At 34.6% G+C, this 26274-nt stretch overlaps 1 pseudogene; it reads left to right on the top strand.

Annotated features, from left to right (window-relative positions):
* Positions 1-1552: 1552 nt before the first annotated feature.
* LOC128127725 (mediator of RNA polymerase II transcription subunit 16-like) lies at positions 1553-5123 on the top strand (annotated as a pseudogene).
* The last annotated feature ends 21151 nt before the right edge of the window (positions 5124-26274 follow it).

Here is a 26274-nt window from a genome sequence, read left to right as displayed (position 1 = left end):
GAGATGTTTCGTTCGAGATATGTCCCACTAGTTGAGAGGGAGAGACTATCCCATGAGTATTTGGACCCGCGGTAGGTTACTGAGTCAGTGAAAGAGATCACCAAGATGTTCATTGAGAGAGCACTATTTTTCCCTGAGTTTCTTGCTTCTGAGCAAACTCAGATGACCCGGTACTTGATCATGCGCAAGACGGACATTCGCCGGTTTGTGTCTACTCATCGATATGGTACACTTGTGGAGTTACAGGAGGCCGCTAGCGGCAGGAGATTAAGTTAGAGCTCCAGAAGAGGGAGTAGAGGCATGCTCCGTTGCAGTCGCAGCCTGCTGATATGAGATCTGGGAGTCAGAGGGGCCGCACTTGTGGCAAGTGTGACAAAGTTCATGAGGGTTCTTGTCGATCTACTTCTTTCTGCCATAAATGTGTCAAGGATGGGTATTATGCCAAAGATTGTCGCCAGCATGTCCCCACATCAACTACTAGGATATGTTATCATTATGAGCAGGTTGGCCATATTAAGGCTAGCCGTCCTTTGTGTTAGGTTTTGTGTACTATAACACTCCTATGGTGCACATACAACCCTAATAGCTTTGGATCTAAGTTTTCTTTAGTTATACATGCAATAAAATTTCCAAAGCATGAAGCCTACAACTAGCATACAATTTTGGTACATGAATCATAAAACTAGTTAGAATAATACCTCTTTATTGTAGCTTGTAGTTTTGGCCTTTCAAGAGCTTAGAACCTCAAGTGTGATGCCTCAAATGGTTCACAAACACCTTAAACAAAGGAAGACTTTAAGAGAGAGGCTAGACACTCCAAAATCGATTATGATTCTCTTAGAATCCTTAGGTGTCGACACTACTAGAAAAATAGCCTTTTACGACGCACAAATCACGACACTCATTAATTTATGTTACGCAAACGAGAGTGACATTAAAAAAGTGTTATCTCTTCAGAAAATTTAAGGATTTAGGTCACGCAGTATTGCGTGCCTTTAATTTAGTGTCAAAAGAAAAAAAATTAAAAACACGGAGGGCGTTGTATCTTAAATGCGTGTCATCTGTAGGTGTCGCTTTATAATTTTAATGAACGCGCGTTCCTTAGTTACAAGCGGGAAAAGAAAAGCCAAAAAATTAGAAAAGCCCACTACCCTCCCTGCCCTAAGCATTTTCACGCATCTTTCATTCTCCTCACACTGTTGTGCAACTTCTTAATCAAAGATCGAAGGTTACGATTTCATCTCCATCTCTCGACTTCATCATCTCAATCAAGAAAAAGGGCTTCTGATTTCCATTCATCTACTTCATCGCTGCTGTAATTTCACCTTCTTCATCTCTCTGTTGTTCTTGAGAATACCCGCCAACAGTTTTCTTGCACTATTCCTTGATCGGCTTCCTTCCAGATACGCTTCTTCAAAGATCTTGATTACATGCTTCCTTCTACAGACATTTACCCCAATTTCCCCTTTCGTCTCTCACTCTAGAAACCCTAATCCCTCTGCTACAATGAACACCGCCACCAACTCATCCACCAAACTATACCGCACCTGCAATGCACCACCAGGTCCACCACCACCTTCCGTCATCATTATTCTCTATTAACATCGCTCAGCCACCACACTCCTCCCTCACTGTGTTGCAATCACAGATACACACCACTGTTAAAATCACACCACTGCTTCACACTCTTACCAGCATAAGCTTCCATATTCTTGAACCCCATCTTCGAACTAGAAGTGTGAGTATCCCAAACATGGTTCCTTTAAAAAAGGTATATATTATTTTCTATTTTTCTTACATGAAGTTTATCAGAGTTGTTTCTTTCTTCTTGAATTATGAAATATGAATACTGATATGAATTATGAAATATGAATATCTCTAAACCTGTACTTGATTTCATATCCTTTATTCATGACTATAACTCTTGATTAATTGCATATACCTTCTAACCCAATTGCACTTATCCAAAGCAGTACGAACAAACTTTGAATTTAAGAGATACAGAAAAGATGAAGAGAGAGTTACAATCAGTAGAAAGAGATATATGAGAGGAAGAGATTGAAAGGAACAAATGAGAGGAGAAATGTTAGGATCCTAATGTTGTCATAGGGACAAAGTTAAAGGAGCTTGAGGCACTTTAGATCGAATGCAACCAGACTATGAGGCGGTACACTTTTTTGACATATGAATCATCTTTATCACAACCCTTATTAATTTTTTGTTTTCTTTTTGAATTTTTAGGTTGAAACTAGGAAATGACTTCTAGTATGAGTTGAATGACAAAGGTTTAACACTTGCTGAGGTGCTTGGGATGGATTGTAAATCAACACTGAAGCCTGCACTAAAGTCTTCTAGTGACGATGTAAAGAAAAGTTTAATGGAAAATCTTGAAAGTTTGATATCTCTTCAACAATTATTTGTAAAAGGTGACTACTGGATTTGGGAATGGATTTCAAGCAACTCCAAAGACTAGCACCACCAATGGGATCCCTTCTTCACTTACTCCACCTTCTTGGGATGGGTTTGCTTCATTGGCTTCTTATTTGTTTAACTGGCAGGAATACTCTGATTCAGTAAGTAAACAAGTGAAGAAACTAACATAGCAAGATTATAGTGACATGGTTTCCCTTCATTGTTCTCCTGTTTCAAATTTTTCTGCATATGTGAGTCCTGAAGCTTCAGCGCAATTAGCAGCAACAACTACGTGGGGTTCTAGAGTTATTGCAGTTGCCTTTGATCCTACCTGTGGTGGCTCTGTCATTGCTATTGTAATTGTTGAAGGTACTTAACCTTTCAACCTTCCAACCTACTCCATTTGTGAAACATATGGAGGGCCTACATATCTTGTACCATATCCCTGCCTATGCAATTGGTATAGGATGAATAGGACTATTGTGACTTGGTTTATCATAATAGTTGATTTTATGGCTTTCCACTGTTACAATAATATCTCTATTATTGATATACATCTCAAGTCCCCATTTTTGTTGCCTTATACATATGATACTTTTGTAAGTTCACATAAGTGAAAAGATTATCCAAGGTCCAATAAACCATAGTAATCTAGAACCTTTTTGTACGTGATGCTAATTCTGTTATATGTAGTGTGATGATTGGGTTTTGTTAACTGGCTCTGGTGTTTATGAAAAATAAATAGGAGGACATTTACAAGATTGCAGAGATGTCAAAATCATCTTCTGTAGATAAAACATTGGAGTTCACATCAAGCCTGCTTGGGGAGACGATGAAATCTTCCACATCGTTTAAATTTAGTGAAACAACAATAAAGGTAATTGAATATTACGTTTAGACTATAAAAGAAAGAGAAGTTAAATATCCTCCTACCCATCTTAAATGTCGTAGGAAGAAAATGTAGGAGGATATTTAATTTCTCAGAAAAGAAAAGATTTTAAATCTTTCCTTGTGATGGAAATTAACTCATTCCCACCCAATAACATACTAATTTACAACTACATGTCAACGTAAGTTGCATCTGTTGACAATATGAACTTGTTAGATGAAGTGATGAGTTTAGTATTTCATCACATATATGTCTGGCTTTTTCCCCGAGTCACAAACATGACCGAGGAAAGCTACAATCCTTTTATTGTCCTTCAAAAAGAAATGCCTAAAAAATTATGGAACTTCACTTTGAATCTGGCTTTCATCTAACGCTTGTAAATGGTCTATGCAAGACATTACTGGAGTTTGATTATCCTTTTATGCTTCTGTTAATTATTCCATCAAATGCCTTCAATGTTGTGGCCATTAGCTTTATGAGCTATTATCTTTTAACAAAACTAATGTCCTTATTAGATGATAGATCCTCATACATAACAAATGAAAGAAAAATCCCTTTTCTAATTTTTTCTTACTTCTCCCTTCATTTTGCTTACATGCATGTGGGGGTACATTTGGTTATTTAAAGAAAACGACAGAAAGTCAATGAACTGTTTGTGATTTTGTTCAGGAATTAAAGGAAATTCAGGAGACTACTTCAAGCAAACCTCGTAAGAAGTTGAAATCACTGACTACGCATGGTGTTACTAGTGGAATTAAGGTAATTTGACATTAAGCTTATTAGATACAAAGCATAAACCAACACAAAATGGAAGCGAACAACAATAATTAAGGCCTTTGAATGCTTAACAGGAGAAAAAACTTATAAGCACGTTTTATTTTCATCCACCCACCAATGTGGGATAATGAAAACTTAGCTACTTGCAAATAACCATTAATTTCCATCAACTACCATGTCTTCCTTCTGAACTTATGAATCTAGTTGGCAGATTATTTGCTTATCATACGATCCTTTGATTTTATTAACATTTACTTTCTTTCTGATAGGTGCAAGATGGGGTGCAGCTTCCATCTCAACAGATCTTTGGTACATTACCAAGGTTGTATCTCTTTCTCATTTTCATGGGTGTACGCTTTTCATCTCCACTACATATTTCTGTAAAAAGACTTTGATGCATGCTTGAGCATAAAATGAGATTTACAGTGTGTGTATATATAATAGTTGTGCATTTCTTTTTTCTTTTATAGATCTCCTTCTGATGCGCATGGTACAACATCCCTGCAGCTTCGTTTCCAGACTAAGCTACTTCCTGCATTTTTCACATGAAATAGGATAGAATCCGAGGAATCCTATTTAGAGCCAGATGAAGGTCCTTCAATTATTGGATGGAGAGTTTAAAGATGGGAATCCTATTTAGAGCTTGTTGTTCTGCATCTGATATTTGGGAATCCTACATCAACTTTTGGTGGACAGCCTCCTATGCAGACAGTGTGGGTCACGAAAGTGAATTGATTACTTTAAAAACAATCCAACACCTACACCAGGATCGACTTCTGAGGTTATAAACATGTCAGATTCTGACATAGAGAAGGAAAAAAGGGTTGTTTTTTATCCATTTGATTTGCCAAGTGTGGTTTTTGATCCTTGTAATCTAAAAAAACTTTAGGCTTAAAAAATTAGCTAGTGAAGGGCAGTTTTGTCATTTCAATAACATGTGTTGATGTTGTGGTTGTTATGTTGTTACTCAGTTTCACTGAACAATCTGATTGCGGTTCTGGATGTAGATTTTTATTCTCTTCCTTCCACTCAGCACAAACAACAATATGACCCTGTATGTTTGTTTAAGCTATTTCTCTAATTTATGGATGGTTCTTTTTTTGTTAGATTTAATAAAAAAAAATAAAAAAATGCAGGGATTAGACAAGATAAAATGCAGGCTATTAGAAGGAACAAATGCTCAAGAGGTGAGAGTAATGGTGCTGGTTATGCCAGCTTCTGTCAAACGCTAGCAAGTCATGCTGTAACTGCAGGGACAAGTGGCACATCTACTGGCACTCCTGCCCCTGTAGCTTGACATGGTTACTTTTTACTTTTTACTACACTTATTATTTATTGTTAAATGCAAGAAACAACAACATACTTTCTTTTACACATGTATTATAGCATCCTATTTCATCTCTTTCTATTAAATCCCTATACTTTGTTGTGTTTAGCCTTAGAATTTTAGTTATTTATACTATGGGAAAATGGTTAGATATTCATTTACTTTGTTTCATTTTTCAGCTGCTCAAAATGGCAGTGCAAGTTCTACAGCAAGCACTCCAATCCAACCATGGTTTGTAGTTTTTATGAGTCAAATTATTTAAAAAAATAGTTATTGTAAATGTGGTTTAATGTATTTGATTAATGTAGGGATGACATGCGTGTGTTGCAGCTCCAAGAGCTCATCTTGGCTTACCTGAACTCTCTCTTGGAGTTATGCCATGCTTTGGAGGTATGGCTGAATGAATCATGTTTAAAAATATATGAGAAATTCAAAACACATTTGAGGAAAAAGGAAAAGGAAAAACATAAATGAGGGGATGAGGGCAAAGTTGTAAAAAGGTTGAAACTTGATATGAAAAGCCTTCTTTTTCTAACTTTCTTTGTTAAGTCATTCTTGTTTATATATTCTTTGCATAGCGTGCAATCTCAAAGGTAATTTAAACCTTTTTCTCTCTCTCTTTTTTTTTTTTTTTTTCTTCTGAAATATCAAAATTTCTACAAATCTAAACTTGGTTTTCTTTTATTCAAACTATTTTTAGAAATAGTGAGATTTGTTTTATAAGATAGTAAAGATATATATATATATATATATATATATATATATATATATATATATATATCCCTATTCTAATAAATGAATAATTTTATTCTCCTTTTGAATTGTGTCATTTTATTAGGCCTCCTAATTAATGCATATTTTATTCTCCTTTTGCCATGTGTCACCCTATTATTTCTCCTAATTAATGCATACCGCTTGTCAACTCCATTTCAAATTTCAAATTTTAAAATTTTTCACTCTAATTACATTAAATTAATATGATTATAATAAAATTTAAAATAAAACTATTACAAATTATAAAATGATATAATTTCATATATTTATTTAAATCAATGATTCAAATTTATATAACTAAAAATATCTCTTAATTACTAATTTATTTAAAATAATTAATTAATAATTTTGAGTTTTAACTATAAAAATTTCATTAATTTTGTAACTGTTGTTCCTAGGGGTTATAAACTAGTATATATATATATATATATATATATATATATATATATATATATATAGAGAGAGAGAGAGAGAGAGAGAGAGAGAGCTAGGTTCAAATGTTTCCATCAACTATTGTGTTCATGAATGCACTAATAGAAATTTAGGAAAAAATAAATCATTAATAATAAATATAAGGGTATAATAGTAATCTATACTATAATTAATTATGGTAAATTGATAAAATCATATAATATCTCCCTTTAAATTAGGATATCAGTTTTAAAACCTCACCCCTACAAGATTAGGGTTTTACGCTCCCTCTTCATCTCATACAGTACCCAGACACACATAAGTGATAGATGTTCTGAAATCGAATTACAAAAATGAATAGTCTCCTCTTTAAAACTTCTTCAAAGAGACTCACCAATCTTGCTTCCCTTACTACTTGCAACCCACTCAAACACCTTCTCGTTCCTTCATCCACACCACCCTCACCCGCAAATCGTAAAGAATCTCCTAGCCAGTCTCAAACGTCCTATCAAAAGTTTGGGTTTTTGAGGAGTTTCATGGGGCACGATGGGCGGGTACAGGCTACGGGATTTTCGGTTTTCGCCAATCATGCATACGACGGTGATAAAAAGATTGGGGGTTTGGCATCGAGGAAGAGAATTTCATTGATAAAAATGTCGGAAGATTCGATTTGGGTGACTAGAGTTAGAGGTTCGATCTATGAGAGATTCTGGAATGGTGTGCAGTGGGTGATTGCACCTCATGAACTCCCTATACAAGCTGGTTATGTAGTTTCTGTGTTCTTTATCAATCATACAGTTCTTGCTCTTTCTGAAGCAGGAATATTATACCAGGTTCTTCCATGGAATCTTGATTCTTGTCTTGTTGTGTTTTTTAATCATTAAACTGATATTATATAAAAAAATACATTTTATTTGCTAATTTGCTAATATGCAGATGCAACTAAGTGAGAATTCACAGCCGATACGGATCGAGTACACACTAATTCAAGATTCTAGCACAACCATGTTCATCAAATATGGTGTTATATCACATAATACAAAGTGAGTAAGATCAAATAATTTTATTTTCAAACCAATATATTAATTAGATCAAATTCATATTATAAAATGTGAATACATGAGGATCTATTTATGCACGTAAAATGGACTGCTATTGGAGCTTACTGAGGCTGATCCTCCAAGGTTATCTTTTTTTTTTTTTAAAAAAAAAAAATCTGAAAAGGGTATTTATGTCTTTTCATAAACATGGGTAAAGGGTATTTATGTCTTTTCACAATGGGTAGATGGATAAACCATAGGAAGCCTCCTGGTGTAGATGTTGCAGCCATAGTAAATGCTCCTAAAATTAGGGCATAGAATGTATAAATGCATATAATGTATATTCTAGCATAATGTATTTTATGTATAAACATTCTAAAGCATAGAATGTATAAATGCATTCTGTGATAATATTTTTTTGTTAACAACATATATATTTTCTTAACTGGTAATACTAATGAGTAATGCATCTTATTCTTTCAGAATAACATGGAGAAGGAATTCAATATTGATCATACTAGATGAAGATTTGGAATTGAGTTCAACAACATTATATTAGCGGTAAATACGATACTTTTGAATGTATTCTATGTATGCTGTCAGAATATATTCTGCAAGAATAAAATCTATTTATTCTGCCAGAATGTATTCTATGTATTATGTTATATTCTATGTATTCTACCAGAATATATAAAGTGATACTTAATTGCAAGTAACATGTTTTTAACCATTATTAGTTTTTGTTGTATTTATGATAGGATGGCTGGAAGAATCTGTTGAATACCTAATAGGAATAACTTGAAGAAAGAATAAAGTTTGATCATACTCACAATTTAAGAATATTGTTAATTTTTTTAAGAATTTTATTCATTTTTGTTGATATTCTTTTAGAATATGTATAATTATATTAAAATGTATAAGGCTTTTAGTCTTTAAGAATATGTATGAATTTGTATTAATTTTGGATGTATAAGAATATATTAGAATGTTGTTATTTTTCAACATCGGATTCAAGAATTTTGTTATTCTTCAATAATATTCTAACAGAATAAAATTCAGAAAGAACATTATTCTAAAAAAAAATATTCTAACAGAATAAAATCGATTATGCTTATAAATTACATCAGAATTAAAATTGAATTAATTAAAAAAATTCATATTTTTAAAATTTGGAGAATTAGTTATCCCTAAAAATCCGAAAATTTCCATTTTTAAATGTAGTTAATTGTCCAAAATACCCTTTTGTTAAAATTTGTATGATTATATGGTACATGCAATCCTATTGTAATATCATACATTCGCAAATCATGTCCAATGATTAATTCCATCCGTTGGTCCAAATTTATGCATTCTGGCACACAATAGTTAGTAAAAACAAAATAACCTAAGCCTATATATATATATATATATATATATATATATATATATATATATATATATATATATATATATATATATATATATGCCAAGTTCTAAACCGTATGAAATGGGACGGTTTCTTCAAAAACTGTGTTGAACCGGTATAAAACAATCGGTAAATCCGTTTGAACCGTTTTATTGGATTTGGATAGATGGATTTCATTTATCTCATTAAAAAAACTTTCAAATTACAAAGAAAATTGAATAGCTCGATCAATTAGGTTATCCGGAGTGTACATAACTAGAAGGCCGACACACCACTGCCATGTAGACCGACAATTTAAGCGGTTTTTAAAACACTATAAAGTATTATACAAAATGACAATTGAAGACTTACAAAAAAAACCGGGTTTAATGATGCTAAGAACCCTAGAAATCTTTAAGTTGCGGTCTCTTGTTCAACTCATTCGTCAAAAAAAGAAATTTTAGTGTGTATATATTGTCAGGGATGAGCAAAGGAACCGACCTGAGAATTGAATTTGGTGGAAAATATGAATCAAACCGGACCGCCGGTTCTGCCGGTTCTTGTCGTCTCTTCAATGTTGGAACCGGTGCTCAAGAAATAGCAACATACTGTTCCGATTTTTGCCGATTCTACCGGTTCCAAAAATCCACAAGAATATCGTCCTGGTCCCAGCCCGACCAGTTCCATCGGGTTCCGATTCCCGTACGAGGTTCGGTTCCGATACTGGTTACGGCCGGTTCCCCGATCCATATGATCATCCGTATGTTAAAACATGATACGTGAGAGTGTATGTATATCCTCTCCAAGAGTTCCTCCCTTTTCTTCCTCTAAAAACATGAGCCTTCTTGAGCCTTTTTTTTATTCGAAACTGGGCTGCCAAATGCATTTTCTTAGGCAGGTCTTTTATTGTGACACACATAATCACAAAAGAGCTATAATAAATGATAGTTGGGCTGCCAATTTCTTACTTGCTGGACAAAATATTTGCTGTTGTTCACCAGACAAAAAAAATGCACCAAACTTGGTTCAAATCTGATTTTCACCGTTCAAATTATAAATCTTAATTATAAATCAACGAAATTAGGAAGACATGTGTAAAATTTTAGTTTAATTGAACCATGTTTCCATGTTGATCCAATCACTTAATCAAGAGTCGACAATTCTGGCCAAAACCCCAAAACAATCGTGTATATTATTTGTTTTTCTTGTTGATCACAGATATTAGACAATAACGAGATGAACCCCTCCCCCCCCCCCCCCCCCCCCAATCCCCTTCTTATGAAAGAAGATCATCTATTGGTTGCATAAATTATCTCTCTCTACCTCTCTCCTCTTAACGGTGTTATAACACTATGAACATCACCCCAATTATCTCTCTCTATCTCTCTCCTCTTAACGGTCTTATAACACCATGAACATCACCCCCTCTTCTTGTTATAAGGTGTTAATAACACCATCTCAACGGACCCATACCTAATAGTCTTATAGGATTTAAATTGTGGTCATAGGCTTTCAATTTGACTTCTACTGGTGCTCAAAATTAACATTGTCCACTTTTATAAATACACACAAATTTTTTAAATTTGACTTCTACCAGTGCTCAAAATTAACATTGTCCACCTTTATAAATATGCACAAATTTAACTTAAACAACTAAAAACATAATTACTAAAATATAAAAAGAAAGTAAACTATGCAAAACTTAATATACGGTGCATGCTAAAATGAAATAAACAAAAAATAATATAAATATAAAATATTAAAGAGAAATACATGTTAAATATACACAAGATGATATAATGAATAAGAAAATATGGTAAAATGATAGTATAAAAATGAACCTAGCATCCATCACACACAACTTAAATATCCCTACATATCTCCTCACTTTTTATCTGAGATTTTTAACTCAACTTATCAATATACACAAATATGAGAGAGAGAGAGAGAGAGAGAGAGAGAGAGAGAGAGAGAGAGAGAGAGTAAAAACCAATACAACTTTGATACCGATTGTTAGACCCTATTTCAATTGGGTGAGTGAAGAATGTGAAGATACACTAAAAAGGTGTATGAGATTTTATTTTGAAACTAAAAATGATTTTTATCCAAAATGACTTATTGATTTATGAAGGTTGAAAATGAATTTTTAGAAAAGTATTTGAATTATGTTTTATATTGAAAAAAAATTAATAAGTCAACAGGTTGTTTTTAAAAAACATTTGACTTAACTTATACATGTAAAATAACAAAAAATGACATGATTATATAGACTTATTTACATATAATATTTTATAATAAAATTTATAAATTATATTACAATCTAATGTGGGGAAATATATAATATAATTTCCTCTTACAAAAATTATAAATTTTTGGTAACATTAAAAATAATGTTCGTATAAAATTTAAATAGAAATTGTAAATAATTATTAAAAAAAATCATATGTAATGTCATATTACATTCATCTTCGTAATCTCATTATATCTTGTGCAATCATATTTCGTACCGATGTCATATACATATCATTAGTATTGGTACGGCGTGTACTTGTACATTCTTTATATGTTTTATTTTTATTACCGCCTTCTATGAGATTATAAGATTTTTGTTGTGCCCTATTAAATGCTTCATCAAATCTACCAATCTTTCTTATATATTTATGGATCATCATTGATACTATCACAATACTAACTTGGTGCTAGTATTTGTAATTAACATGCATGTTTCTCAATAACACCCACCTTGCTTTTCAAAGTCTAAAAGTTCGTTCAATGATATCGCACAATGATTAGTGAAGATAGTTAAATGACTCATTCGGTCTGCGATGATTACGCATAGCAGCAGTCTATCCACGTCGAAAACCCGGTAAATGATAACGATTGTTCGTACCTTTGTGTGGAAGTCTTTATCAACCTACAAAACAGACATATGATGTTTAATTCTTAGACTTCACTATGCAAGCATAACTACAAGATAAAAAAATGATTAAAAGGAATTGTAAATGTTACCTTTATTTCTCTTCCCACCATTTTGGTGATGCATCTAATAACCTTCTTGTCCCGCCGATTATAGTTTCAAGCCTCATTAAGCGGTCATAAAGCTTCCAATTTTTTTCAAGTTATCCCATTTCTTTTTAAGTTGTTTTAGAGTAAAGACTTTGCATGTTTCTTCCGGCATGCCTTTCTCTAAATTCCCCCACCCAAGCTTACTAAATGAGTACTAGGTCTAAGCCCCATTTGCTTTTTTAATTAAGAACAATTTGATAAACTTTATCGAAGTATCATTATCCCAAATGATTTGTGGTTTATTCTTTATCTTAAGTGTTTCACAATTATCAACATTTAGGCCATTTAGGTCCATTATCTGAAAAACAAATTCAAAAATCAAATTCACTAAATAACAAGATGCAAAATCATATTTATTAAATATACTCCAATATTGAAGTTGAAATTGTGAAGAAACAACACATTACACTAAATTTATCTTATAATAACATCAAAACTATGATGAGTACTAGCTAAAAGTCACATCAGACATAAAAAAAAATAATAACACACTGTGAAACAGTCAAGAAAGAAGCTAAATCCAAAGATGCAAAAGAAAAGAAATTATGTATCAACAACACGTTACACATAGCAAATGAAATAGTCAAGATCAAAATCAGATTCAACAGTCAAGGCAGACAACATATTCAACGTGCAATTTTAGAAAGCAATTAACAATCAGCTTCAAAATCAGTCAATCAATTCAATGTACAAAATCAGAAACCAATAGACATCGGATTTAAGATGCAATATCAGAAACCAATTTAATATCAGAAACAATATTGACATCATTCAATCGATCAGATGGAGTAAGGGAAAAAAAATGAGCATACATGACATAAAAGAAGATTACATGAAACAGATGCAAAAAGCGGTTCATACGTCAGAGAAGCACCCACCAGAAAAAATGATTGCATGCAGACAAGAGACGAGATATGGAGGCAAGATGAATGATAGAGGCAATGTTATGAATGATGGAATAACGAATCTGATGATAAGGGTATATGATTAGGGTAAAATTGTCTAATATTTGTTATTTTATCCTAAAAAGTTATACCATTTTCAAAAGGTTACCAAGAAGTTGTTTTTAAAAGTCCTTATCATCTATCCAAATACTTTTTTTAACTTATTGACTTTTCAAGAAGTCAATAAATTATTAAGTCGTTTTTAGATGAAATCCCAAACACACTCTAATAAAAAAAATGATAAACGAATATATGAGTAATTCGATAGTTTTTATAGATAGAAAGAGTACACAAAATATGACTCTTAAGAACAAAGACATGAGATACATTTCTCAGCCACACTCTTTACTTAGAGGACTATATGTTGGTGCACACTAAACAAATGACTCTTCCCTATTTTATAGAAGGAATAAATCTTTACAATAAAATGAATATTTTCACGTCTCTATCACTCATCATTGTAGAGAATTTCTTGTACAACATCATATATACAACAAAAAAATTTTCTTTATATTTATGGAGGGAATGAAATCTTACAAAACATAAAGAGAATATTTTAACGTCGCTATCACTCATCATTGTAGAACATTTCTTGTCCAAAATCGTGTGTGTATATATATATATATATATATATATATATATATATATATATATATATACAAGAAAAATGTTCCCTTCACTTTCACTTCTCTCATTCATCAACATCTGAGATGTAATGACTCAAATTTCAATCCATTTTTTTAAAAAAAAATTCATATACTGGATTTCTAAAACCATTTCAATAAAATATCAAGGTAACAAATTGTTTTGACATTATTAAACCATATTCTAAAATGTATCAAAATCATCATAAAAACAACAGAAGTCAAAATCATGAAATCAAAAACGATTTGTGTGTAGGGTAGTAAAGTTGGGCCATTCAATATATCATTAGAAGTACCTTAAAAACATTTAATCAACAACTATAAGCACAAGGCTTAGCGAGTTCTCCAAAATACCATATACAACAATACATACAAACAAAGGCTCTCAAATCTAGTGCCAATATACCTGATCAAACGATGACTAGCGGTTCTAGTGCATGTCTTGTCATAAACAACGACTAACAACTCTAGTACACGTCTTGTCTCCGACACGAGTATTCTAGGCTCTCACCTCTAATGCCAATCCACCATCAACTCCTCAAACATACATATCAACATCTCGTATAGTCAAGAAGTCAACATATAATAGACTATGCTAGCCTACTTGTATAATCAACATACTACAATACAACATCCTAACATGCAAAGGATCGTAGTATATTAAGACAACCACCTAAATTGAAAGCTGAAGAATCATAACTAAATACGTACACATGTAAGAATCGGCCTCATGAACCACCTAGATAACACTTAGAGGTAACTACCCCAATCTACAACTTCTTAATTTCTTCTTTACAAAACTTAATGATTCACTATGATATACCACACATTGATGAGAGTTCGAAATTCTATGCCGATGGTTAGTCTATGTACCATAGGCTATCATACACACCAATCCGTTATCGCCCTTAAATTCTTCTTTAAAAGCTTTATGATTCAGCATAATACCATAAGCTGATGAGAGCTTGAAAAATTTGTGTTGATGGTTAGACTATGTACCGTAGCTTATCACACGCACCAATATATTCTTTCCATACATTCTTCTTTAGAATTTAATGATTTAACATATGAAATCAGACGCAAATGAGAATTCATAAAATTTGTGTCGATGGGTATATCATTATTCACGATGTATTATACGCACCTACCCATTCTCTCCCAACAAATCTTATATTAAAGAAATTGATGATTCAATGTATCTACCATACACTGATAAAACTTCGAAACTCTTTGCCGATGGGTACATTCCGTACTGGAATGTATTAGACACGTCATCCTATTCTCGCCCTTTATTCTTATAATAAAAGCAGTTAATGATTCAATGCATAAAATCATACAATGATAAGACTTTGCAATAATATGTTAGTGAATGATGGTACAAACCCTTGCTATCAGGTGACATCTCGTTATTACCTAATGTTATGTGCATATTTAGTCATGCATTTTGTATATTTTTCTAATACTTTTTAGCTACAATTATGTTTATTTTGGGACATATGGTACTTATTATGTTTGAAATTTATTTGGTAGTAACAAAGACATGATAAGGATAAAAAGGATGTAAAAGAGGAGCTGGAAGCAGGAAAATGCGAGCTTAGGCAAGAAGAAGACACAAAAAGGATGTTGCTGGACAGCTCGACCTCTTGTCAGTATTTTGGCCATATCTCATGACTCGTAACTCCGTTTGACGAGATTCAAAATTATCTAAACACTAGAAAAAAATTCGGACGACTTTCATGTTTATGCTAAAATGTGAAATCCAACCACCACGGTGTGGTGAATGGAATCTTTGTGATTCTTCACACTAACTTGTAGAGTATGAGATATCTATGAAGACCATGACATGGTGGTGTCCAACCATGAAGTGGTGGCCAAAATTTGGCAAGTATATATATTCCGGACATTAGGTCATTTCCAGAGGATAGAGGCCTTAGGGTTGCAATTATTTACAAAGAAAAACCCGTCAAAGAACCCTTAGAAAGTGGAATTCGACTGAAAATCAAAGGATAAAGAGATTGGAGCAAGGATTCGCATCTACACATTCAGTTTGCTTAGTTTAATAATGTTTAGTTTGCTTTACCTTTTTATGTGTTTTGAAGCTATAGTTATGGGCTAAAAACCCTTGATTTCGTTTAGATTATATGAACTCTTGATTACTATGTGTTGCTTTCTTATTTGATGGATTGATGAAGTTGGTTTTTGCTTTAGATATTGTTTGATAAATCTAAACCTAGCTTGTTAAAGTTTCTATCTTTATTTCCTTGTCTAAAGTTTTGTGTACTTAAACTGTAGTTAATTGCATGAAATCGATTTACCTAGTTGTTTATGATCATTAAATTGCTATATATAGGATTGGCCATATTCTAGTGTAGGTGATAAGTTAGTTGCTTGACTAAGTTAGAGAGAAATATTTCATCATTAATATTTGCTTGAATAATAGACTTGACCATCGAATAGTAGTCTATAGATTCTATCATTCAGAGTCCAAATTGCCTTTAAAATCATTTTAGTGTCCTTAATTTGCATCACCATTGGGGTTACAGTTATATAATTGACTTATGCTAGTTAGTCTGATCATGATGACTAGTAACTTTTATTTGGTAACTAACGAAATTAATCCATTGTCTTGAAATCGACCATAGGAAACAGAAGGGATTCGAAGCTAAATGAATGTATCATTTATTCTTGATTTAAAATCATCTTTCTAGTTGTTTACGTTAGTAATTAGTTTAGTATTTTAATTAAGTTAATCTAAAATTGTAAAAACAGTTAAAACCCCCCACTTTTAGTTGTTTTTTCTTAGTTTAACTTTTAGTTGTTATTTTAGTAATTAAATTTCGTTCCTTGTGATCGTTATCCGACTTACTTGAGCTATTCTATAATCTGACTAGGTACACTGTCTATAAGTGCATAGTCAGTAAAGATTTGTTAGGTTATAAATTTAAGGCTGACGAGTATATTGGTGCACATCACCTACCATTCTGCTGCAACTCATGATACACTGATTGTTTCCGGTTCATGATTCTGACATTCTGATGATGCCAAAAAGGGGGAGAAATGTTAAGTTCTGATATGATGTAACTTATCATTCATAAAATAGAAGACATTCTTGAAAGAAGATGGCTATACATCTAGGGGGAGCAAAACTCAACTATTCTTTATCTTAATGGGAGATAGTTTCAAAACACAAGAAAGTTAAACCTTTTAGTGTTGAACAAATGAATCATTCCTTAACTATCGAACCAATACGCTACTGCTATAATTCTGAAGCCCTATAACTTGCTAGCCCTACACACAGGTAGAACCATTCCAAAGCATACACATAAGGGGCTTTTATGTTGGATTATGCGTCTAAGCCCATAACTATAATCAGTATGTACTTGACCCGAGAGTAACATGGTCTATTTCGGGTTGCCTTCACCAGAATAATTTGACAGGATGGATATTTGAAAAAGAGGTTATTTGTGATTTATTAATATATTATAAGTATAATATACTAATTGATAAATCATATTATTTAATTATTATTGATCAAGAATTAATTTGGAATTAATTTAGTGATTAAAAGAGACTAATTAAATTAACGGGGATTGATTATGTAAATCAGTGAGACATACGGTTTGGGCTAATGACCCATGATTAATTTGTAATGGGATAAGCTTATGTGAAAGTCCATAAATTATTAGTCCAAATAAGTTATGGATAATAAGCCTAAGTGTAAGAATTAGGGTTACATATAACTCTTAGAATTCTACACTATATATGTAACCTACTAAAGCCAAAAATCAAACCAAGGGTGGATCATTCTAGGAGATGGACGATTTTGTGTGCTCCATAACCTCTCTCGTCATTCTCCATTTTTTCATGGTGTTTGTAACTTTTTTGAGGCATCACACTTGAGGTGCTAAGCTCTTTAAAGGCCAACAACTACAAGCTACAAATAAGAGGTATTCTTCTAACTATTTTTATGATTCATGTACCAAATTTGTACGCTAGATAGGTTTTATGCTTTGGATAATTTTGTTGCATGTATTACTAGAGAAAACTTAGATCCAAAGCTATTAGGGTTGTATGTGCACCATAGGAGTGTTATAGTACACAAAACCCAACATTGGTATTAAAGCCATGGGTAGTTTTTTGTTATATAGTTGCATTGTCTAATTGTTCAAAGTTGAAAAACCTGAAAAACTGCCTTCTGACTGCTGGACTCAACGAGTCCATGTTCATAAGTGATGAACTTGATGAGTCCATTATCAAACTCGACGAGTTGGATCATCTATTGGTAAAATTTTCGAGTTTTTGGCCTGTTTTGGATTAGGATCATTACCACAAAATGTTTTGGTTCATAAAATTTGATTTTGTTGGTATGGTACTGATTATCCCCATCCAATAACATGATGATTGCCAACTTTTAAGATAATTACTTGATTTTGTGAAAACTAATTATTTGTAAAATTTGTATCATCTTGCTAAGAGAGTTGAATTAGATCAATTTAGTAATAGATAAAATGATATGATTGTTTTATTAGTTTAAATTTTGATCTAAATGTTTCTTGAATAGTTTCATAACTTGTCCTTAAGTTATGGAACTTGAAAAGTCTCTATTCATGAAACAAATTAACTCTTACGGAATTCAAGAGTCTTGGATGGTTACAAAACTTGTCATCATGTTTTGGAAACCAAAAGGTTTTGAAGAGTATTAAAATTTGCCCTCAAGTTTTGGAATTTGAAAAGTTTAATTAAAAAGTTTTAATTTAAAATATTGAATTCTAAAACATCTAGTAATTGAAAGGTTTTAAAAGATGTAACTCTTGGGTTCATAACTTAAAAATCAATTAAATAGTTTTATTTGTGAATTTTTAATAACCTAGATGCTTTGAATAGTTCAACTACACCTTGTGGACTTTATTAAATTGATTAAAGTGTTTAATTAAAATAGTATTAATAAATCCATAATTATATGGTTTGAGTTTAATTAAATTAAAAGTATAGTATAGTTAATAGATTAAACCATCTAGCATTCTAAATGTTTCAAATACACCCTTATGCTATATAAAATTAAAATTTTAATATATTATATATGTATAAGTTAAAAAGTCAGTCTTACTGTTAGTAGGCCTCATTCACGAAGCCGGTCTATAAGGGGGGTATAAGGTTACTGCCTATAAAATGGTGGTTTAATGGGTGTCCACTCTTACCCACCGCTTCCTTGACTGGTGGAGGGTCGTTAACCAAACGGGTAGGATAGAACATTAATTCTCATTAAAAGTATAATGATAATTACAAAGTAACTAAACCTTTTATAAATTCTTAATCTTAGTTACTTAGCAAAAATGTGAATTTGATGCTAACCTATGAAATTGCACATTGCACCTTATTAGTTGTTAATGGTGCGTGTATGGTTAACTGGCACACTAATATGTGACTAATGAAGGATGAAAATGGGTAGCTCGTAGTTTGTCATAGATTAATGGAGTGTGTGTGGTTAACCGACACGTTGATTAAGTGATAAACGACTTCGAGAGTACCAAGCTAATTTGCATGGTTATTCACACCATGTGTGTGATCCTCGACATCCCAATCACAAACTTGAAGGGCATAATCGACATTAAACATGCCATTGAAAAACTTCAATGAATCTCAAATAATCTAGGAATTTCAGTTGATTTAAAACCTAATGCTCTTTTTCAGTTTTCATGTTGGAAATTGGTAAATCGTCATTTACCTACCTTCAAATATATATTACAATTGGATTACGACATCCCGCTTCCGAATTGTAGAATATTGTGTTGGGTCTTAGCCTTAATGTTTCATTTTGGGCTTTATATTAAGGACTTAAATCAACTAAGTTGAATTTCTCCCTTATAGATGTCTGGTCAGACAACTATGGTCTGCCTTACCCTATTAGAAAAAGCTTTCCACATGAAGATGATGTTCCCAGAAATCATACTTCACTTCTTCCATCTCCTCCAATAGTTCTTCCTAACCCACATGTTTGTCGACTTGAAAAGTTCAAGGTCACTCAAGCCCTATTGACTAGCAAACACAAAGATGGAAAGTCTGTGTGTGTACATGCCTTGGAGATGGAGTCGCACATTGACAGACTGTGAATGTTGGGTGTCGTTTTCCTGAGGAAGTTGGCTGTTGACTTGGTTCTTCAGTCTCTCCCCGAGTCATATGGTCATTTTGGTAAAGACTATTATATGATAGATCTGTTGGGTTTTGAGCAATCTAACACTTCCTAAGTGTGCATGCAACCCTAATAAACCTTGGATCTATGTTTGTCTAAATACATGCAAAATAATAATTTTCCAAGGCTCATAACTTATCTAACATGGCATGGGGAACATTTAAACATAAAAGAGTTAGATGAGATTACATACCTTTTGATGTGATTGATTCCTTGGAGTTTGAGAGCCAAGCACCAATAGTGTGAATGCCTCAAATGGAAATCACAAATCACCACAAACACTTGGAAAACTTTAGAGAGTGTACACACACTTGCAATTTTCGGCCACACACAAGCACACACACTAGTGGCTATTTCATGCAACATAAGCATGCTTATATAGTGTACATGGTTAGGGTGAAACCCTAATAACCCATGACCTTTCCTTTTCCAAGGATCCATGGGTTAAAAGCTCCATGGATCATCCATGGACTTCCATACAAGCCTAGCCCATTAACAAATGAGTGTTAGCCCACACCATATAAAACCAATAGCCCATAATCTAATTAGTCTTCCTTTTAATCTCTAAATTAATTCATAATTAATTTACGACTAAGACTAATTAAATAACATGACTTCATATTAATATATTATAACTTATAATATATTAAGAAACATATGTTTATAACTCTCATAAAATTATCCATAAATTGTTCGGGTGAAGTGCAACCCAAATGGACCATGCCGGGTCGGGTCAAGTATATACCAAATAAGTTATGGACTTAGACACCTTATCCAACAGACTCCCACTTGGATAAGTCTAATAACTGTATTTGCCTATATAACTTCAGGAACCAACCAGCAATCGTAGCTCTCGAAAACTCTGTTGAACTATGAAGCACCATTTTAAGACAAGTGATCATATAATCCTCTGTTCTCATGATATCAGCCGGACAAACACATGGAACTATGTCTTGCTTATTGTCTGGCAGTTGTTTCTCGATCTTCGATTTGTTTGACAAAGAACTTTACTGAACACATCAGTTTAGTTCTGACCGGGCCTGGTGCATGGGTCAACACAAAATCATCGAGGGGACAGGATATCGCTTCTATTTTTAGAAGGAACAGATAAACTTCGACTCATATGCTTGTTCTACTACTTGTTGAATTGTACACAAAGGCACGTTTTATAACATCAAGTTACTGATGCGTTTATGTGCAATCAATGCACAACCAACTCATAGGTAACAACTCATATTTCTAGGTTTGAAGACTTATATGATATTATCGTCTCACGATCACTCGAGATAAATTCCATGAAGTGATACAAGTGAGCGTGGGTTTATACCAATACTCATAACCTATGAGTACTCATGAATGTTGCAGCAACCATTGCCATGTCTAAACACCTTTAGCCATTTACAATCCCAATTCATGACAATCTTGATTCATAATTACTTCCGACGTATGGCCGATTGTGGAGGTTTGAATAAATTAATTATTCTGGAAGTCAAAACATGCAAAACTGAAACAATAGTAAATAATTAACAATGACAGTAACACCTTACTCATAAATAAATCACAAATTTTATTCATCATCAAATGTCGATTACATTTTACAAGTTTTAGGAAAACTATCTAATATGTAAAACTAATATCGTCCCTCAGCCCGATGCGCCTCGGATGCTGAAAATGCTTAACCCTCGTCAGTCCCTTCGTAAGGGGATCTGCAAGATTCTCATCTGACGATACCCTATTTGCCACGAGGAGTCCTTCTTCAATCTTGTGTATTATGAAGTGATATTTTCTGTCAATGTGTCGGGATCTGCCATGATCTCTTGGTTGCTTGGCTAAGGCAACCACACTATTGCTGTCACAGAAAATCTCCATAGGTTCTTTAATAGCTGGTACAACTCCAAGGTCTCCGATGAAGTTCTTCAGCCATATCGCCTCCTTCGCTGCTTCACTCGCTGCTATATACTCTGATTCACAAGTCGAATCAGCCACCGTCTCCTGCTTGGAACTCTTCCAAGAAATTGCCCCTCCATTTAAGGTAAAGACCCAGCCCGACTGAGAGCGGAAGTTATCCCTATCAGTTTGAAAACTGGCATCACTATACCCTAATACTCTCAAGTCATCACTCCCACCAAGGGTAAGGATCCAATCCTTAGTCCTCCGCAGGTACTTGAGAATGTTCTTTACCGCGGTCCAATGAGCCTTGCCAGGGTTTCCTTGATACCTGCTGACCATGCTCAAAGCAAAGGCCACATCAGGGCGGGTACAAGTCATAGCATACATGATTGAGCCAACAGCGGAAGCATACGGTAATTGGCTCATCTCAGCTATCTCTGCTTCTATACTCGGACTCTGAGTCTTACTCAGTTTGGCATTGCTTTGGATCGGTAAATCTCCTTTCTTGGAATTCTGCATGTTGAACCTTTTCAACACCTTATCCAAGTAGGTACTCTGACTAAGTCCAATTAGTCTTTTACTCCTTTCTCTTAATATCCTTATCCCTAGGATATAGGCAACCTCCCCTAGGTCCTTCATAGCAAAGCACTTCCCAAGCCAGGACTTAACCTCCTGCAAGGTTGGGATGTCATTTCCTATAAGTAGTATGTCATCCACATACAGTACCAAGAAGCTAACTATACTCCCACTAGCTCTGACATACACGCAAGACTCATCTTCACTTCTCGAGAAGCCAAACTCTTTGACCTTCTCATCAAAACAAAGATTCCATCTACGCGATGCTTGTTTTAATCCATAAATGGATTTCTCAAGCTTGCATACTCTATTAGGGTACTCTGCACTGACAAAACCCTCTGGCTGATTCATGTACAAATCCTCAGCCAACTTTCCATTAAGGAAAGCGGTTTTGACATCCATTTTCCATATTTCATAATCATGAAATGTTGTAATGGCTAGCATAACCCTAATAGACTTAATCTTTGCTACCGGCGAGAAAGTTTCATCATAATCAATACCTTGAGTCTGAGTAAAACCCTTCGCAACCAGTCGAGCCTTATAAGTATGCACTTTTCCTTCCATGTCGGTCTTCTTCTTGAAGATCCATTTGCACCCGACTGTTTTACGGCCTGGTACATTGTCAACCAAGTTCCAAACTTGATTGTCATACATGAACTGTATCTCGATGTCCATAGCCTCCTTCCATTTAGCAGATTCCGGGCCTGCCATGGCTTCCTTAACACTGCTAGGTTCATCCAAATTTACCAGTGTACTATCACTGATAAACGTATCACCTTCAGTAGTAATATGAAAGCCATAATAAAACGAAGGTGTGTTCCTAACCCGTGTGGAACGCCTCGGAGGTACAGACATGTCAACTTGCTCAACAGGAGTTTCCTCCTCAGGTTGATTGCTAGTGTCTGAGGTTCCTTCACCAATTGCTTCTTGAATTTCTTCAAGATCAATTTGCCTCCCACTGTCTCCTTGGCTTATAAACTCCCTCTCACGGAAGACCCCTCTTCTTGCTACAAAGACCACATTCTCACTGGGTCTGTAGAAGAGGTAACCAAAAGATTTTTGTGGGTAGCCGATGAAAATACACGTTTCACTTCGGGGTTCAAGCTTATCATGAGTCTCATGCCTCACGAAAGCCTCGCAACCCCAAATCTTGATGTGGTCTAAATTGGGAACCTTCCCAATCCACATCTCATGAGGTGTTTTGGCAACCTTCTTTGTAGGGACTAGGTTAAGGATATGGGCGGCAGTCTCTAAGGCATACCCCCAAAAAGAGATTGGTAGCGAAGCTCGACTCATCATAGAGCGAACCATGTCTAACAAGGTTCGATTACCCCTCTCAGCTACACCATTTAGCTGTGGTGTCCTGGGAGGAGTCAATTGTGAGACAATCCCACACTCCTTAAGATAGTCAAGGAACTCGGTACTAAGATAGTCACCACCTCGATCGGATCGAAGCATCTTAATGTTCCTGCCCAATTGATTTTCTACTTCCTGTTTGAATTCCTTAAACCTTTCAAAGGTTTCTGACTTATGTTTGATTAAGTAGACATACCCATATCTACTAAAATCATCAATAAAAGTCACATAATACCGATTAGCATCCCTTGTGGCGGTTTTGAATGGCCCACATACATCAGTATGTATTAGGTCCAACAAACCCTCACCCCTTTCACAAGTTCCAGTGAAGGGTGATTTTGTCATCTTTCCAAGTAGACAAGATTCACAACTATCATCCGATTTAAGGTCGAATGACTCCAAGACTCCACTCTTTTGGAGTTGGCCTATGCGTTTCTTGTTTACATGTCCAAGATGACAATGCCACAATGATGTTTTATCTAGGCTAGTAGAAGAATCAATATACAACACATTATTTACTAAGTTGTCTACAATCGACACAGTTTCATACACACCATCACAAGGTAATGCTTTAAAATAAAACACATTTTTAAAGAACGCATTAATACCACCACATTCATTATCAAACGAAAAGGTAAAACCTTTTTTGTACAAAGCATGAAAAGAAATAATATTCCTCGCCATTTCAGACGAGTACACACATTTATTCAAATCTAATTTTAACCCATTATTAAGAAACAAAGTATAAACTCCAATCTTGGAAACAGGTGAAGCCTTCCTATTCCCAATGATCAAGTTTATCTTCCCATGCTCCATATCCTCACTTCTTCTTAGGCCCTACAAATCAAAACATATGTGAATACCACATCCTGTATCAAGCACCCAAGAGTTAGAATATGTTGAGTAATTAGACAATATAGTGCAAATACCTGCATGGGTGGGTTTCACTTTCCCATCCTTTAGATCCTGCAAGTACTTAGGGCAGTTTCGCTTCCAGTGCCCCTTGTCCAGGCAATAGTAGCAATCGGCATCCTTGGGTATGGCAGAAGGAGTGACAGAACACCTCTTGGTCTTCGATGAGGAGCCTTCAAGAGACTTTCCCTTGGTACCCTTCGAAGGGTGCTTCCTCTTTTTCCCTTTGCCTTGCCCGATAGCCAAAACAGGGGTAGATGTTGGAGTAGTAGTAGAGGTAACAACCGCCTTGCCCTTAAGACCGGTTTCAGCGGTCTTCAAGAGTCCTTGAAGCTTGCTGAGGGTAACTTCCTCCTTGTTCATATGATATGTCATACAAAAATGGTCATAACAAGAAGGTAAGGAGTGCAAAATGATGTCAATTGCCAACTCCTCAGGGATGTTCACATTCAGCTTCAGCAAACGGTCCACATACCTTTGCATCTTTTGCATGTGAGCCGTGACGGATTCACCGTCCTTCATGCGGGTAGTTATTATGGAGGAGATTATTTCATACCGCTCCTGACGAGCACTCTGATGGTACCTTTCCATCAGGTCTTGGTGCATCTCAAAAGGGTAGAAGTCCTCATAGGACTTTTGGAGCTCAGCTGTCATCGTGGCCATCATGATGCATGCCACCTTAGTAGCATCTCTCTCATGTGTCCTGAATTCAGCGATCTCCTCAGGAGTAGCAGTAGACTCATCAAGCTCTTTTAACTCCTTATCGAGGACATATTCCTTGTCCTCATAACGACTAACCATCTTGATGTTCCTAATCCAGTCCATGAAGTTGGAACCATCAAAGATGACCCTCCCACAAAGATTCATGAGAAAGAAAGAACCAGTTGGGTTAGAGCCCGAAGCATTAGTGTTGGAAGACATCTGAAAGAAGAAAGCAAGTTTAGATTAGATATATAGAATCCTTAATAAGACACCCAAATGTAATATTAAGGCTAGGATCCAATCACAATATATTATACTTAGAAGAGGGATGTCGTAATCTAAGTAATAATATATTTGAAAGGTAGGTGAATGACGATTCACCAATTTCCACCATGAAAAACAAAATGAATTATTAGGTTTTCATTGGATTTGAAATTCCTAGATTCTTTTGAGATTCATTGAACTTTTCAATGGCATGTTTCAATCTCGATTGTGCCCTTCAAGTTTTGTGACTGGGATGCCGAGGATCACAAAAAAAGGTGTGAATAACCATGCTAATTCACTTGGTACCCTTAATATTATCACCTAATCAATGTGCCGGTTAACCACACACGCTCCATTGATCTATGACAAACATTAAGTCACCCTTCGTGATCCTTACTAGTCCAAGTTAGTGTGCCGGTTAACCACACACGCTCCACCAACGACTTGGTAAGGTACAAAGTGTGAATTCCATGGACTAGCACCATGTTCACATTTTTCCTAAAATAACTAAGATTGGGAATTAAAGAGGTTTAGTTACTTTATAATAATCATTATACTTTTAATGAGGATTTAAAGTCATTGTCCTACCCGTTTGGCTAACGACCCTCCACCAGTCAAGCAAGCGGTGGGTGAGAGTGGACACCCATTAAGTTGCCATTTTATAGGCAACAACCTTATACCCACCTTATAGACCGGTTTCATGAATGAGGCCTACT

The sequence above is a fragment of the Lactuca sativa genome, chromosome 8 (genome assembly GCF_002870075.4).
Source record: "Lactuca sativa cultivar Salinas chromosome 8, Lsat_Salinas_v11, whole genome shotgun sequence".
In the NCBI taxonomy this organism is placed as follows: Eukaryota; Viridiplantae; Streptophyta; class Magnoliopsida; order Asterales; family Asteraceae; genus Lactuca; species Lactuca sativa.
The sequence above is the reverse complement of the archived record's forward strand: the minus strand, read 5'-3'. Positions and strand labels throughout refer to the sequence as shown.